Source organism: Epinephelus lanceolatus, chromosome 13 (genome assembly GCF_041903045.1).
Source record: "Epinephelus lanceolatus isolate andai-2023 chromosome 13, ASM4190304v1, whole genome shotgun sequence".
Taxonomy (NCBI): Eukaryota; Metazoa; Chordata; class Actinopteri; order Perciformes; family Serranidae; genus Epinephelus; species Epinephelus lanceolatus.
This window is the reverse complement of record NC_135746.1, coordinates 43,597,600-43,611,074: the sequence shown is the minus strand read 5'-3', so window position 1 is coordinate 43,611,074 and position 13,475 is coordinate 43,597,600. Positions and strand designations below refer to the sequence as shown.

The 13,475-nt window shown below is 44.6% G+C and overlaps 1 protein-coding gene across 1 annotated transcript in view; it reads right to left on the bottom strand.

The window, feature by feature from the left end:
- Positions 1–13,475, bottom strand: part of ptchd4 (patched domain containing 4) — a 259,640-nt gene that overhangs the window by 193,939 nt on the left and 52,226 nt on the right. The gene's annotated exons all lie outside the window — the stretch shown is intronic.

Here is a 13,475-nt window from a genome sequence, read left to right as displayed (position 1 = left end):
GCGCTGGGGGGTCCTCTGGCGGGGTCAGCATATCAACGTCTTGGAACTAAGGGCAATCCACCTGGCCCTCTTGCATTTCCTGCCAATGCTGCAGTGCCGCCATGTTCTCGTGAGAACTGACAGCATCACGGCAGCGGCATATGTCAACAGACAAGGGGGCATGGGCTCTCCGCATCTGTGCAGGATTGCACACAGACTGAGGACATGGGCGTACACACAGTTCCTGTCACTCAGGGCCATGCATGTGCTGGGAGTGGTGAATGTGGTGGCAGACCTCCTCTTCAGGAGCGGGCCACATCCGGGGAACTGGAGGCTGCACCCAGCAGTGGTGGAGGAAATCTGGCACCGCTTCGGCGGAGCAGTGGCCGACCTGTTTGCCTCAAGAGACAATGCTCACTGCCCACTGTTCTACTCCATGGGGAGGGTCTTGCCTCTCCTGGGCATTGACGCCATGGCACACCAGTGGACTCAGGGGCTGCTCTACGCTTTTCCCCCGTTCAGCCTTCTGCACAACCTGCTGCAAAGGATCAGTCGGGAGGAGGTCCGTGTGATCCTGGTGGCGCCAGACTGGGCCCTCATGACATGGTTCTTGTGGATGACACCACTCCTGGACGGGACACCATGGAAACTTCCGGTTCACTTGGACCTGTTGAGTCAGGTACGGGAGACCGTGTTTCATCCCTTCCATCAGGGGCTCAATCTGTGGGCCTGGGCCGTCCATCCCAACGTGGGACCTGGGTCGGGTTCTGTCTGTCTTGGTGGAGAAGCCCTTTGAGCCCCTGGAATCGGTGAGCCTTCAGTGCATGTCGCTCAAAGTCGCATTCCTCTTGGCAGTAACATCAGCCAAGAAGGTGGGGGAACTGCAGGCTCTCTCTGTACATGAGAGTTGCTGTGGGTTTTACGACATGGAGGTTGTCCTACGTCCAAATCCGGCGTTCCTACCAAAAGTGCTCACTGACTTTCACCTGAATCAGTCAGTGGAGCTGCGCTCCCTAAGGCCCTCTCAGGAGGCAGGTGAGGGTCAGGAGGAGTCAGTGCTATGGCTGGTTAGGGTGCTGAAGACCTGTATTCAGCGTACAGCATTATTCAGGAAGACAGATCAACTGTTCGTCTGTTTCAGGCCCCAGTCCTTGGGTGAGTCAGTATCTAAGGCTAGGCTGTCTCATTGGGTCGTGGAGGCAATTCAATGGGCATACAGAGAAGCAGACGAGCCGGTGCCGGTGGGGGTAAGAGCGCACTCCACACCGGGTGTATCAACCTCTTGGGCCTTGTGGCGGGGCGCCACCCTATCAGAGGTGTGTGCAGCCACTACGTGGTCGGCTTCGACCACATTTACTTGGTTTTAGTGTTTGAATGTGGCGGCCAGCACCTCCTTTGGGGAATACGTGCTGAGGGCCACTTCGGTCCGGCCAGGGAGGTGTCCCAAATCCTTGTAAGTGGCCTAGCAGGGTGCTGGCCATTTGAGGGGCCTCTTCCTCACACCTAGCCCTTGCGTCTTGCGGGGCTGGTTTGCTCAGGTTGCATCTGGTGCCTGAGCATCGGGTGGTGGCATGCAGCGTCTGGCAGCGTAACTGACCCCTTTCTGTGTGGATTGCATATTTGTATATAGTTCTTGTGTGATTTTGTACACATGGACTGACATGCAGCAAAGGGCCACGAGCCGGATTCGAACCCGTGGCCGCTGCAGCAAGGCAATGCCTCTGTACATGGGGTGCCGGCACTATCCACTACGCTACCGATGCCCCTTGGAGCAGGATTTTTCATCGTAAACAAGAAAGACAAGACACTCAGACCCTGTATTGATTTTCACGGTCTCAACAACATCACTGTGAAGAATAAGTATCCTGCTTTCGAACCCCTGCAGGGAGCCACCATCTTCTCTAGCTGGATCTGCGCAATGCTTACCACCTGGTACGTAATAAAGAGGGTGATGAATGGAAGACTGCATTTAACATTCCTCCGGGTCACTTTGAGTATCTGGTGATGCCTTTCAGGCTCACCAACGCCCCTGCAGTTTTCCAAGCCCTCATTAATGATGTACTCAGAGATTTTTTGAACCAGTTTGTGTTTGTCTACTTGGACAATATCTTGATTTTTTCCAAGAACCCCAAGAACAGGTGTCCCATGTCCACCAGTTTCTAACTTGCCTCTTGGAAAATAAGTTGTTCGTCAAAGCTGAAAAGTGTGAATTCCATGTTGAGTCAGTGTCATTCCTAGGATACATCATTTCCCTGGTCCTGGTTCCAGGAACACCAAACCCGATGCCCTGTCCCGCCAGTTCTCCTCAGAGGAGAACAGCTCCCCTTCCAACACCATCCTGCCTTCAGACTGAGTTGTGGCTGCATTTACCTGGGGAATTGAGAAGACAGTCAGGGAGGCTCAATGTCAGGATCCAGACCCGGGTAACGGTCCTGCTAATCACCTGTTTGTTCCCCAGTCTGTCTGCTCACAGGTCCTGCAGTGGTGCCACAGTTCACATTTTGCCTGTCATCCTGGAGCTAACAGGACCATTTCCCTGATCAAAAGACACTTTTGGTGGCCTACACTGGAAGCTGACACCCAGGAGTATGTGGCCGCCAGTACCACCTGGGCTCGCAGTAAGGCATCTCATAAATCACCTGCTGGTCTCCTCCAGCCTCTGTCCATCCCTGGGCAGCCCTGCTCCCACATTGCCATGGACTTTGTTACAGTCCCAGTTTCCGAAGGTAACTCAAGGTAACTGCACATTTTGTTGCTCTCCCAAAGTTAACCTCTGCTTTTGAAACTGCTGAGTTATTGTGCGCTCATGTCGTTCGCCTGCATGGGATTCCAGTGGACATTGTCTCTGACCAGGTCCCCAATTCATTTCCCAGGTTTGGAGGGCTTTCTGTAAAGCCTTGGGGGCCTCTGTGAGTCTCTCGTCCAGCTTCCACCCACAGTCAGATGGAGAGATCCAATCAGGATTTAGAGGCTGCTCTTTGCTGTGTCTCTGCCGCCAACCCTACCACCTGGAGCGTCCATCTCCCTTGGGTTGAGTATGCGCACAATTCATTAACCTGTTCTGCCACTGGTCGATCTCCTTTTGAAGTGTCCCTAGGCTACCAGCCTCCATTGTTCCCAGCTCAGGAGGTGGAGCTGGCGGTTCAGTCGGTCAAAGAGCATATTGCTCATTGCAAAGAAATCTGGGAGGAAACCAAAGCGGCCCTTGAACGCACCCAAGCTAACACTCAACGCTCTGCTAATCGCCACTGGACCCCAGCCCCTCCCTGTCAACCAGATCAGTCTGTTTGGCTTTCCACCAGAAACATTCCCCTCCTCACTGAATCCCGGAAGCTCGCCCCATGCTACATTGGCCGTTTCCCCATTGACAACATCATAAGTCCCTCAGCTGTTAAACTCATCCCACTTTTCATGTGTCACAACTCAAGCCTGTTGCTACCAGTAAACTTCTACATCTACTCACCTGTGCAGTTTAAGTTTTCTCACCCATTCTCCGCCAGTTCGTTGTTGACCCTCCGTGGTAACTCTTTGGTTCACATACTTTTAATTTTAATACTTTTAATTTTGCAAGTATTTGTTCTCATCTTGATCTCCTGTTTGTTAAGCCAGCCGTGCCCAGCCTCGTCTCCAGACCATCCACGCCAAACAATTCCACCTTGTTGGACCATTCCACTTGCTCACTACCCCACCTGGAGTAGCCCTCATGGATTCTTTCTTTTGTTTTTGAACCGAACTCAGCCTCTGTGTCTGCATAGTGGGTCCAGTCCTAGGTTTCTGCTTAACAATTAGAGGGAAAATTCATGACCTCTTGTCCTAAGACAGCACCTATCTGCCCTCGAACACAGCTATAAGACCTGATATATATTTAGATTGCTATCCCCAGATTACTCTCTTAGACCCCATCCCAACTAGGCTACTTAAGGAAGTCTTACCTTTAGTTAACACTTACATATTAGACATGATCAATATATCTAGGCTATGTGCCACAGTCGTTTAAGGTAGCTGTAATTAAACCTCTCCTAAAAAAGCCCGCCCTGGATCCAGAGGTGTTAGCCAACTATAGACCAATATCTAATCTTCCCTTTCTTTCAAAAATCCTTGAAAAAGTAGTCGCAGACCAGCTGTGTGACTTTCTCCACGATAATAATTTATTTGAGGAATTTCAGTCAGGCTTTAGAGCGCATCATAGCACAGAGACAGCACTAGTAAAATTTACAAATGACCTTCTGATTGTCTCAGACAAAGTCTTAGTGCCTAATGGGGAGTTTTTTTCTTATCCACTGTGAGGGTCCAAAGGACAGAGGGATATCGTATGCTGTAATGTCTTCTGAGGCAAATTGTGATTTGTGATATTGGGCTTTATAAATAAATCTGAATTGAACTGAACGTGAACTTCTCCAGCGGGGAGACTTGAAACTGATTCATGTTGCCGCTTTGCGGGCTTGTTGGCTCTCACTAGCAACGTAGCTACTGCTTGGCAGAAAAGAAACAGTCATGCGTAAACTCCGCGTTCACCGGACACAAACACGCTAACTTTTATCTGTCACAGTTCTAACTTTCTTCTGACACCATGTCTTGTTACTCTCATGTATAGTAGAGTAATATCTAAAGGCATAACACAGTAACATATGACAGACGCTTCAGGATGGTTCAAGTGCCAACTTTATTCTGCTCCTGTGTGCAGCACAATAAAACTCACACAAGGTTCCTACCTTGGCGAGTCCCATAATACTAATGTAGATGTTGGGTTTCAAAGCATCCATATGTTCCATATCCTCTGCATGTAACCCCTCTCGCTGGGGTTACTTGTATAGTAGTATTCCAACATTCCCCTATTTTCTGCTCTTGTCCATCTATATTTTGTTCCAGTAGCCCATTTCTTATCACCGTGCCCCAGTTCCCCAACACCTGGCGCAAACCTTGTTGACCTGGGCGACATTTTCAAGCCTGTATGACTCTTGTTTTTGCGGTTTCAGCTAGTCGCATTAAGAACCTTGCCTAAGGATTCAGACTGGATATGTGTTACCTGCCCTGACTGGGACTCAAACCCCAGTCTCCCGGCTAACCTGCTGTTATATGTATTTTTTTTTTTTTTTTTTACCTTTATTGCTATCACGATTATTTGTCACAATTATCCATTGATTTCAGGGATAACATTTTCATTGCACTTTGACAATTAAAAAAACACAGCGCTGCTTTTACTTCTATGTTGTGCTACTTTTAGACAGGAAGTAATGAAGCTGCTGAATATCACGGCTGAAAATGGGACCTTTTCAGTGTGCCAGTGCAAAAAAACACTAGATTCAGGCAGTGATACAGTTCAGCCTGGGCATTTAGTGTCATATCTAGCCTAGACAGTATTAATGTTATTATCTTGATGCACTTTCACTCTGACTTCATCTTTCATGGATTATGTGGCCACTTGGGTGCATAAGCCATTTAAAAAGGCAGTGCATTTCTTGAATTTTATAATGATGAATGAAATATGCACTAATACCATATCAAAGCTATTTGTTCACAGGGGTCTTCAACTCTTTACAGGACAAGGACCCTGAAAGAGAGATGGAGCAGGGACCCCCACTACAAATATTGTATTAAACTGAGTCGCATATTAAGCTGTACCTACAATAATGTTTTTGGTGGCCTTAAATTAAATGGTAAATGGACCTGCATTTGTATAGCACCTTTCCAGTCATCCAACCACTCAAAGCACTTTTTACACTAAGAATCACATTCACCCATTCACACATACACATTCAAGCACTGGTGGCCGAGGCTACCATACAAGGTGCCACCTGCTACTCAGTTTTAACACACTCACACGCCGATGGAACAGCCATTGGTAGCAATTTGGGGCTCAGTGTCTTGCTCAAGGATACTTCGACATGCAGACTGGAGGAGCTGGGCTGGAACCGTTGATCTTTCGATTGGTGGACGAACCGCTCTACCTAATAATTACACTGCTAACTGGCCGATATATTTCAGCAGTTAGCTTACTAGTTTGCCTCGCAGCCAAGGACCATAGATTTTAATAATAACTAGATAACATATAAATATAACTTCATGGGATATATAACCAGTGGCGATTGCTCCAAGACTGCAAGGAAGCTCAGCTTCCCCTAAAATGTCAAAAATAAGTGGTCAAATATGTACTGTTGTGTTTACATTTCATTGACTAAATATGCGCTAGAACGCTTTCAACTTTTGTTCAGAATCAGCTACTTATCACAGGTCACTGACACAACTTTCTTCTCATTCACTCCCGTAGCGTCACAGTGCATTAAACAGTGTTGAAGCTCAGCGTCCAAAGACTTCAATGGGGAAGCACAGAGTGGGTTGTTCCACTGCAGCGAAACTAGACAGTCATTGGATAAATGCTCGGTTTTGTCCCGCCCATCGGACGCTCAGCGTCTCTGGGGGTCTATGGGGCAATCCTCTTGGTGACTTTTTCTTTGTTAAAAATGACTAGCGACAAATCTAGTATCTTTTTCTGGTGTTATTGGAGACTATACTCATGTTTGGAGACTCTGACTTCTGTCGCTCTGCAGTTACTGTCCCCAATGAGCAGCGGATGCTGCTGTGAGCCCCTCCACCGTCCCAAAGCACTCACAGGCCGTCACACTATACTATACTACTAGCCTCACGTAGCAGCCCCAGAGGGTAGAATTTATGTATAAATAAACGGACACATTTTATGATGTAGGCTGAAAAATGAGCTTCCCCTCCTTGAAAGACCAGCAGCCGCCACTGTATATAACATATAACTTCATAGCTAACAGCTAGCCCATCTTCAGTCTTGTGTACTGTAAATAATTACTATTGTTAATAACATGTTGGATTTGATTTAATGTGTATTTTCTGACATACTTTAATTTTAAAAAACATAAAGAAAAAAACTAAGAAAAGCAATGGATTTTTTTCACATTTTTTTTATTTCCATGGGGTGATACTGACAAAAATCTATATTTTTTTAACAGACCCCATAATTTTTAAAATATGGGACTCTACCAAATGGTTGAGATGGTCTGTCATGGTTATAATAAAACAAAAAGAAAAAAATCCAAATTATAAATTATGTACTGTTATAATTAGGGATGCACGATATATACTGGGCTGATAAAAGGGACATTCTTATAATTATGCATTATTCCAATAATTAAAGTTAAAGCCGATAAATAGCGCCGATAATATGAAGCCAGACTGCTTTCATTTAATTAATAGGGGCAGCATCTAAACACAAGACACAGTGCGTGGCGATACATGTACCTTAAACTTGCTTTGTGAGCCACCAATAAACACAGAGAAGAAGAACAACAACTGCAGCACGCTGTCTAGAGGGCAAAACATAGCGCAGTGTGGGTGTCTTTTACAGTTCCAGAGGAAAACAATAGGACTGCGCCGAGGGTCTAGTCTCCGACCACCTGACACAGGTTAGACGAAGGAAGGACCATCTCTAGACTGTTAGCATGAGCTAAGAGCAGCGGCTTACATCCAAAATAAAGCTTTTAAAAGGCTTGACTTTGTTGTTAAACTTATTAATAACCACCAGCCATGTGATGCTACAGTTAGCAATTATTGGTACTGTTATCTGGCAACCAAGTCTGGAGCAGGTCTCTCTCTCTGGCTGTGTGTGTGTGTGTGTCTGTGTGTGTCTGTGTGTGTGTGTGTGTGTGAGACACAGCCACTTTTTTGTTTGTATGAATGTTAATGTGTTAGGTGAATCAATAGTGCGTTGTTATTCTAGGCTACTTGGTAGTTGTAGGCTGATCTTTCATGGGATGGTGAGACAGCGCCTGGGTGTGTTTATAAAAAAGCAGCTTGACAATATAAACATTTAATACACCAGATGTGGATCCGATGTGAATTTAACTTAATCATATGAGGCAGCTGTCAATGTTTGTTTTTGTTAGTAGAGACTTCACTGCAGTGTAGCTTATACATTTTACTGATACACCAGAGAATTACACAGTAACACTGGGCATAATATTTTCCCTCTCTCTTGCTGTTAACTATAAATTTAAAACTGAGTAAAAGTCATTTTACTTTCACATCCTTGTATTTATTATGTTCATCTGTTGTGTAGGGTTATATAGGGGCAGGGTTGTTGAGAGTCGGCAATTTGACAATAACCCATAAAATCTCCCCCTTTATCAAAGCCTAATGTTGGCTGGTATGGAAGAGTCAGAACTGTTGTTTGTTTTTGTTGTATTAGTGATGTCAGTTTGATTTGATTTGGTCAGGGCTATGGATTATTAAATTATCCATATTTTCTCACTACATCAGCGCCAGATCACAACAGAAGTCATTTAAGGTTACCTTTCCTATAGAACAGGTCTATACCTTGTCCATTTATTAAACAAACTAAATAACCTTATGTTATTTATCTTATTTACACGACGGCATGTCATTTCGGAGGAAACCTAGGGAAAACACTGCTACATCTCAGCCTTTCTTATCCTCAGTTGTACATAAACTACAGGTTATACTCTACTTTATTGGTTATCGTATTGGCGATCGGCCATGAGAAGCAGGTAATTATTGGTTATCAGTATCGGTTGAAAAAATCCATATTGGTGCATCCCTAGTTATAATGCTTGTTATATGTTACAAATTATATTGGCCTGTAATTAGTAGTATTATCACTACTAGTATTCTAGATTGTGTCATTTCCGGTGTTTTCTGTGCACTTATAGCTCTCCTCCTTTTTACAACTTTCTTGCTAATCTCTTAGCTGTTGTTTGCATGTTATTAGCCTTGTTAGCTACATTAGCTTAATAGTTATTAAGCGATGGCTTCTCCCTCTGGTCTTTCTTGCTCAGTGTGCCAGATGTTTAGTTATGCCTCTGCCTCCTTTAGCGACAGTGGTAACTGTAATAAGTGTAGTAGCATTTGCTGCGTTGGAGGCGAGGCTCATTGAATTAGAAGCGCGGCTCTGCACCATGGAAAATCACTCGGTAGCTGCGGTAGTTAGCCAGCCCCCTGTAGCTGGTGCGGAGCCACATAGCATAGCCTCTCCTAGCAGTCCCCCAGTAACCCCCGTGCACCAGGCTCTTCACGTACGGCGAAGAGCCTGGTTTCCATTCACTCTGAATTTTGTCTGGATTCTGGTTCCGGTCTAGAGAGCGGATCCAGAATTCACCAAATTCACCAAAGTAAAAGTGTTCACCAAGGTAAAACTTTAAATTCTGGCCCACCATCGAATTCCGTCTCCGGTTTAGTACCATATTGTTGTTGTTGAGGTTGTTGTTGTGGTTGATAGAGCATGCTACATGGCGAGCATCATGCAGTTTTCCTCTCTCTTACGCCCCCACCGCCCCAAACTTTATCGAAAAAATGCATTTGCAAACTACAGGTATAGTGTACATCAAGTGCCTATTAAATAAAACAGACAACTGAAATAGACAATAACTTGTAATATAATTAAATACAATAAAAGAAAAAGGTTAACTTAATGGCTTGGGGCTTTTCTTGTAAATTATTTTCTTTAAATTAAAAAGTTTCACCGCATTTTTATTAGCTTGGTGCTTTTATTTTGACGGAAAGGCACATCTATCAAATTCCGGATTCTGTCTCTTTTTTCCTGGTTCTGGATGCTTACTAAAACGGCCACTAATCGGCCCCAGACTACCCCCGTGCAGCTGGGAGGCTGGGTAACTGTCCGGGAGAAGCGTAGCTCCAAGCTGAAGCCCATGGTTCACCACCAGCCTGTTCATGTTTCTAACTGCTTTTACCCACTCAGTGACACACCCGCTGAGGAGAAAACTCTGATCACTGGCAGCTCTATTCTGAGGAATGTGAAGTTAGCAAGACCAGCCGCCATAGTCAAATGTATCCCTGGGGCCAGAGCGGGCAACATTGAGTCAAATTTAAAACTGCTGGCTAAGGCTAAACAAGCTTTTAGTGCAGTTACCCACATTCCTCGAGGCAGCGGCCGAGGAGGGGGGGTTGCAGCCATTTTTAACTCTAGTCTGTTAATCAGCCCTAAACCTAAACTAGATTATAATTCATTTGAAAGCCTTGTTCTTAGTCTTTTGCATCCGACCTGGAAAACCTCGCAGCCACTTTTATTTGTTAAAGTGTACTGTGCTCCTGGCCCGTATTCTGAATTTGTATCTTAATTCTTAGAGTTTTTATCCAGTTTAGTTCAGGTAAATCAGATAAAGTTATTACTGTAGACGATTCATGTTGACGTTGATGATGACTCCCTGGCTATCGCGTTTATCTCATTATTAGACTCCATTGGCTTCAGTCAGGGTGTAAATAAACCCACTCACTGTTTTAACCATACTCTCAATCTCGTTCTGACGTATGGAACTGAAATTGATAACCTAACAGTCTTTCCACAGAATCCCTTGTTATCGGATCATTATTTGATTTCTTTTGATTTCTTTTTTCCTCAATTACACGCCACTCAGCAACAGTTACTATACTAGATGTTTATCAGATACTGCTGTTGCAAAATTTAAGAAAATGATTCCTCCGTTGCTAAATTTAATACCATGTCCTTCAGTAACAGGTTTCCCATACTGACTTTAAACTCTCCTGAACTGATCATCTTGTCAATAGCGCCGTAGGCTTGCTGCAACACTCGACTCCATAGAACCTCTTAAAAAGAAGTTAACAAAGCAAAGAAAGTTCGCTCCTTGGTATAACTCTCAAACCCGTAAGTTAAAACAAATATCGTGAAAATTTGAAAGGAATTGGCAATTAACCAAACTGGAAGAATCTCGTTTAGTCTGGACAGACAGTCTCGAAACATATAAGAGGGGCCTCCGCAATGCCAGAGCAAACTATTTCTCAGCTTTAATAGAAGAAAATAAGAACAACCCCAGGTTTCTTTTCAGCACTGTAGCCAGGCTGACTGAGAGTCATAGCTCTATTAAGCCTTGTATTCCTTTAGCCCTTAGCAGTAATGATTTTATGAGCTTTTTTAATGACAAAAAAACTATTAGAGGCAAAATTCATGACCTCCTGTCCTCAGATAGCATCTTCCCTCAAACTAACAAACTGCTACTGAGACTGGAACATTTAATTGGCATAAAAGGTTCTGCACGAAGCTGGTTTAAATCTTATTTATCTGATCGTTTTCAGTGTGTTAAAGGTAGGGTCTGGAGGATTTTCCAGTTGCTGTTTGTAAACACACATTCAAATTCGGCCCCTCCTATCAGGCTCAACTCTCCCGGGTGTATGGAGCCCGGAGGTACGGAAGAAGGCTTCACAGAAGAGGTTCAGGCAAGGCTTGCGCTGGTGCACGCGCAAAAACATCAAAATACAGTTAAAGGGCAGGAGCTCTGCAAACAGAGTCACCATCACACATGAGTAGAAGCCCATAGGTGATGATTAAGCAAGATTTCATTTGTATATGTCTATATTTTGTTTTGTTTGAAAATCCTCCAGATCCTACCTTTAATGTTCACGATGAATCATCCTTATGTACTTAAGTTTGTTTTGGAGTTCCGCAAGGTTCTTTGCTCGGTCCAGTCCTATTTACTCTATATATGCTTCCTTTAGGTAACATCATTAGAAATCACTCTGTAAATTTCCATTGTTATGCAGATGATACACAATTGTATTAATCGATGAAGCCAGAAGAAACTAATCAATTAACTAAACTTCATAACTGCCTTAAAGACATACAAATCTAGATTAGCACCAATTTCCTTATGTTAAATTCAGACAAAACTGAAGTTATTGTTCTTGGCCCCAAACAACTCAGAGACTCTGAGGCATTGATCTGGCCTCAAGCACTACTGTAAGAAACCTCGGAGTAAAATTTGATCAAGATTTGTCTTTTAATTCTCATTTAAAACAAACCTCACAGACTGCATATTTTCATCTGCGTAATATTGCGAGAATTAGGCCTATCCTGACCCAAAAGACCCAAAAAAACCCTTTCAAATGCTTCCTGCAATAAACTCATTTCCTTTTTCTCTGACAAAATCACAAACATCCATCAGCAACTTCTTCCCGCCATTCCCGCTACCATACCCTCCTTTCTACCTGCTGTTCCCCCTTCTCAGTCATTCTCAGTATTCACCCTGCCCTCTGTCTCTGAAATTGCTGATCTCATCAAAAAATCCAAAACCTCCACCTGTCAACTGGACCCCCTTCCAACGGCTCTTGTTAAAGCTGCTGCTCCTTCTCTGGCCCCTCTCATCACACACATAACCCACTCTTCCCTCACCACTGGTATTGTCCCCTCACCCCTTAAAACAGCTGCTGCCACTCCCACACTCAAAAAACCTGGTGCCGACCCCAACAACCTCAATAACCTCTGTCCTATCTCTAATCTTCCTTTTCTTTCCAAAATCCTTGAAAAAACTGTTGCCAATCAACTTCACTCTCATCTGCTCCACAACGATCTATACGAACAATTTCAATCTGGTTTCCGTCCCCTTCACTCCACTGAAACAGCCCTCCTAAAAATAACCAATGATCTCCTCCTTGCTGCTGATTCTGGTCTTTTATCCATACTCATCCTGCTTGATCTGAGTGCGGCCTTTGACACCATCTCTAGCACCAGCTCTACATCTCCTCCAAACCGGACTCCATCCTCCCACCTTCCTCCCTCACCAACTGTCTCCTTGAAATAAAGTCCTGGTTCACATTCAATTTCCTCAAATTAAACAGTGATAAAACAGAAATGTTAATAATTGGCTCTAAATCCACTCTCAACAAATCCAATAACTTCACCATTCCATTCGACCACTCCTCCATCTCCCCTTCCCCTCAGGTAAAGAGTCTGGGTGTCATCCTCGACAGCACACTCTCCTTCACAGCACACATTAACAACATAACCCGGTCTGCCTACTTCCACCTCCGAAACATCAACCGCCTCCGCCCCTCTCTCACCCCTCACACCACCGCCATTCTGGTTCACAGTTTAGTCACCTCCAGACTTGACTATTGCAATTCCCTTCTGTTTGGCCTCCCCCAGAAAACCCTCCATAAACTTCAACTGGTACAGAATTCAGCAGCTCGCATCATTTCAAGAACACCATCCACTCACCACATCACATCCATCCTGCAGCAGCTCCACTGGCTCCCCATCACATACCGCATTCAATACAAAATCCTACTCCATACATACAGAGCCATCCATAGTCTTGCCCCTCCATACCTCTCTGACCTCATTAATATCTCTGTACCTACCCGTACCCTCCGATCCTCTTCCTCCATCCATCTCTCTGTCCCCTCTGCTCGCCTCGTCACCATGGGGGGCCGAGCATTCAGCCGCTCGGCTCCCCAGTTTTGGAACTCCCTCCCCCCTGACCTCCGCAACACGGACTCCTTACCCCTCTTTAAAACCAGACTGAAAACCCATCTGTTCAAACTCTCATACTCCATCTGATCTTTGCATTGTCCACTGTATTTTATTGTTTGTTTTTATCCCTGTTTTTAGGCACTTCTGTACTTTTGTAAGGTGACCTTGAGTGCCATGAAAGGCGCCCTTAAATAAAATGTATTATTATTATTATTATTAAAAGATGACGATG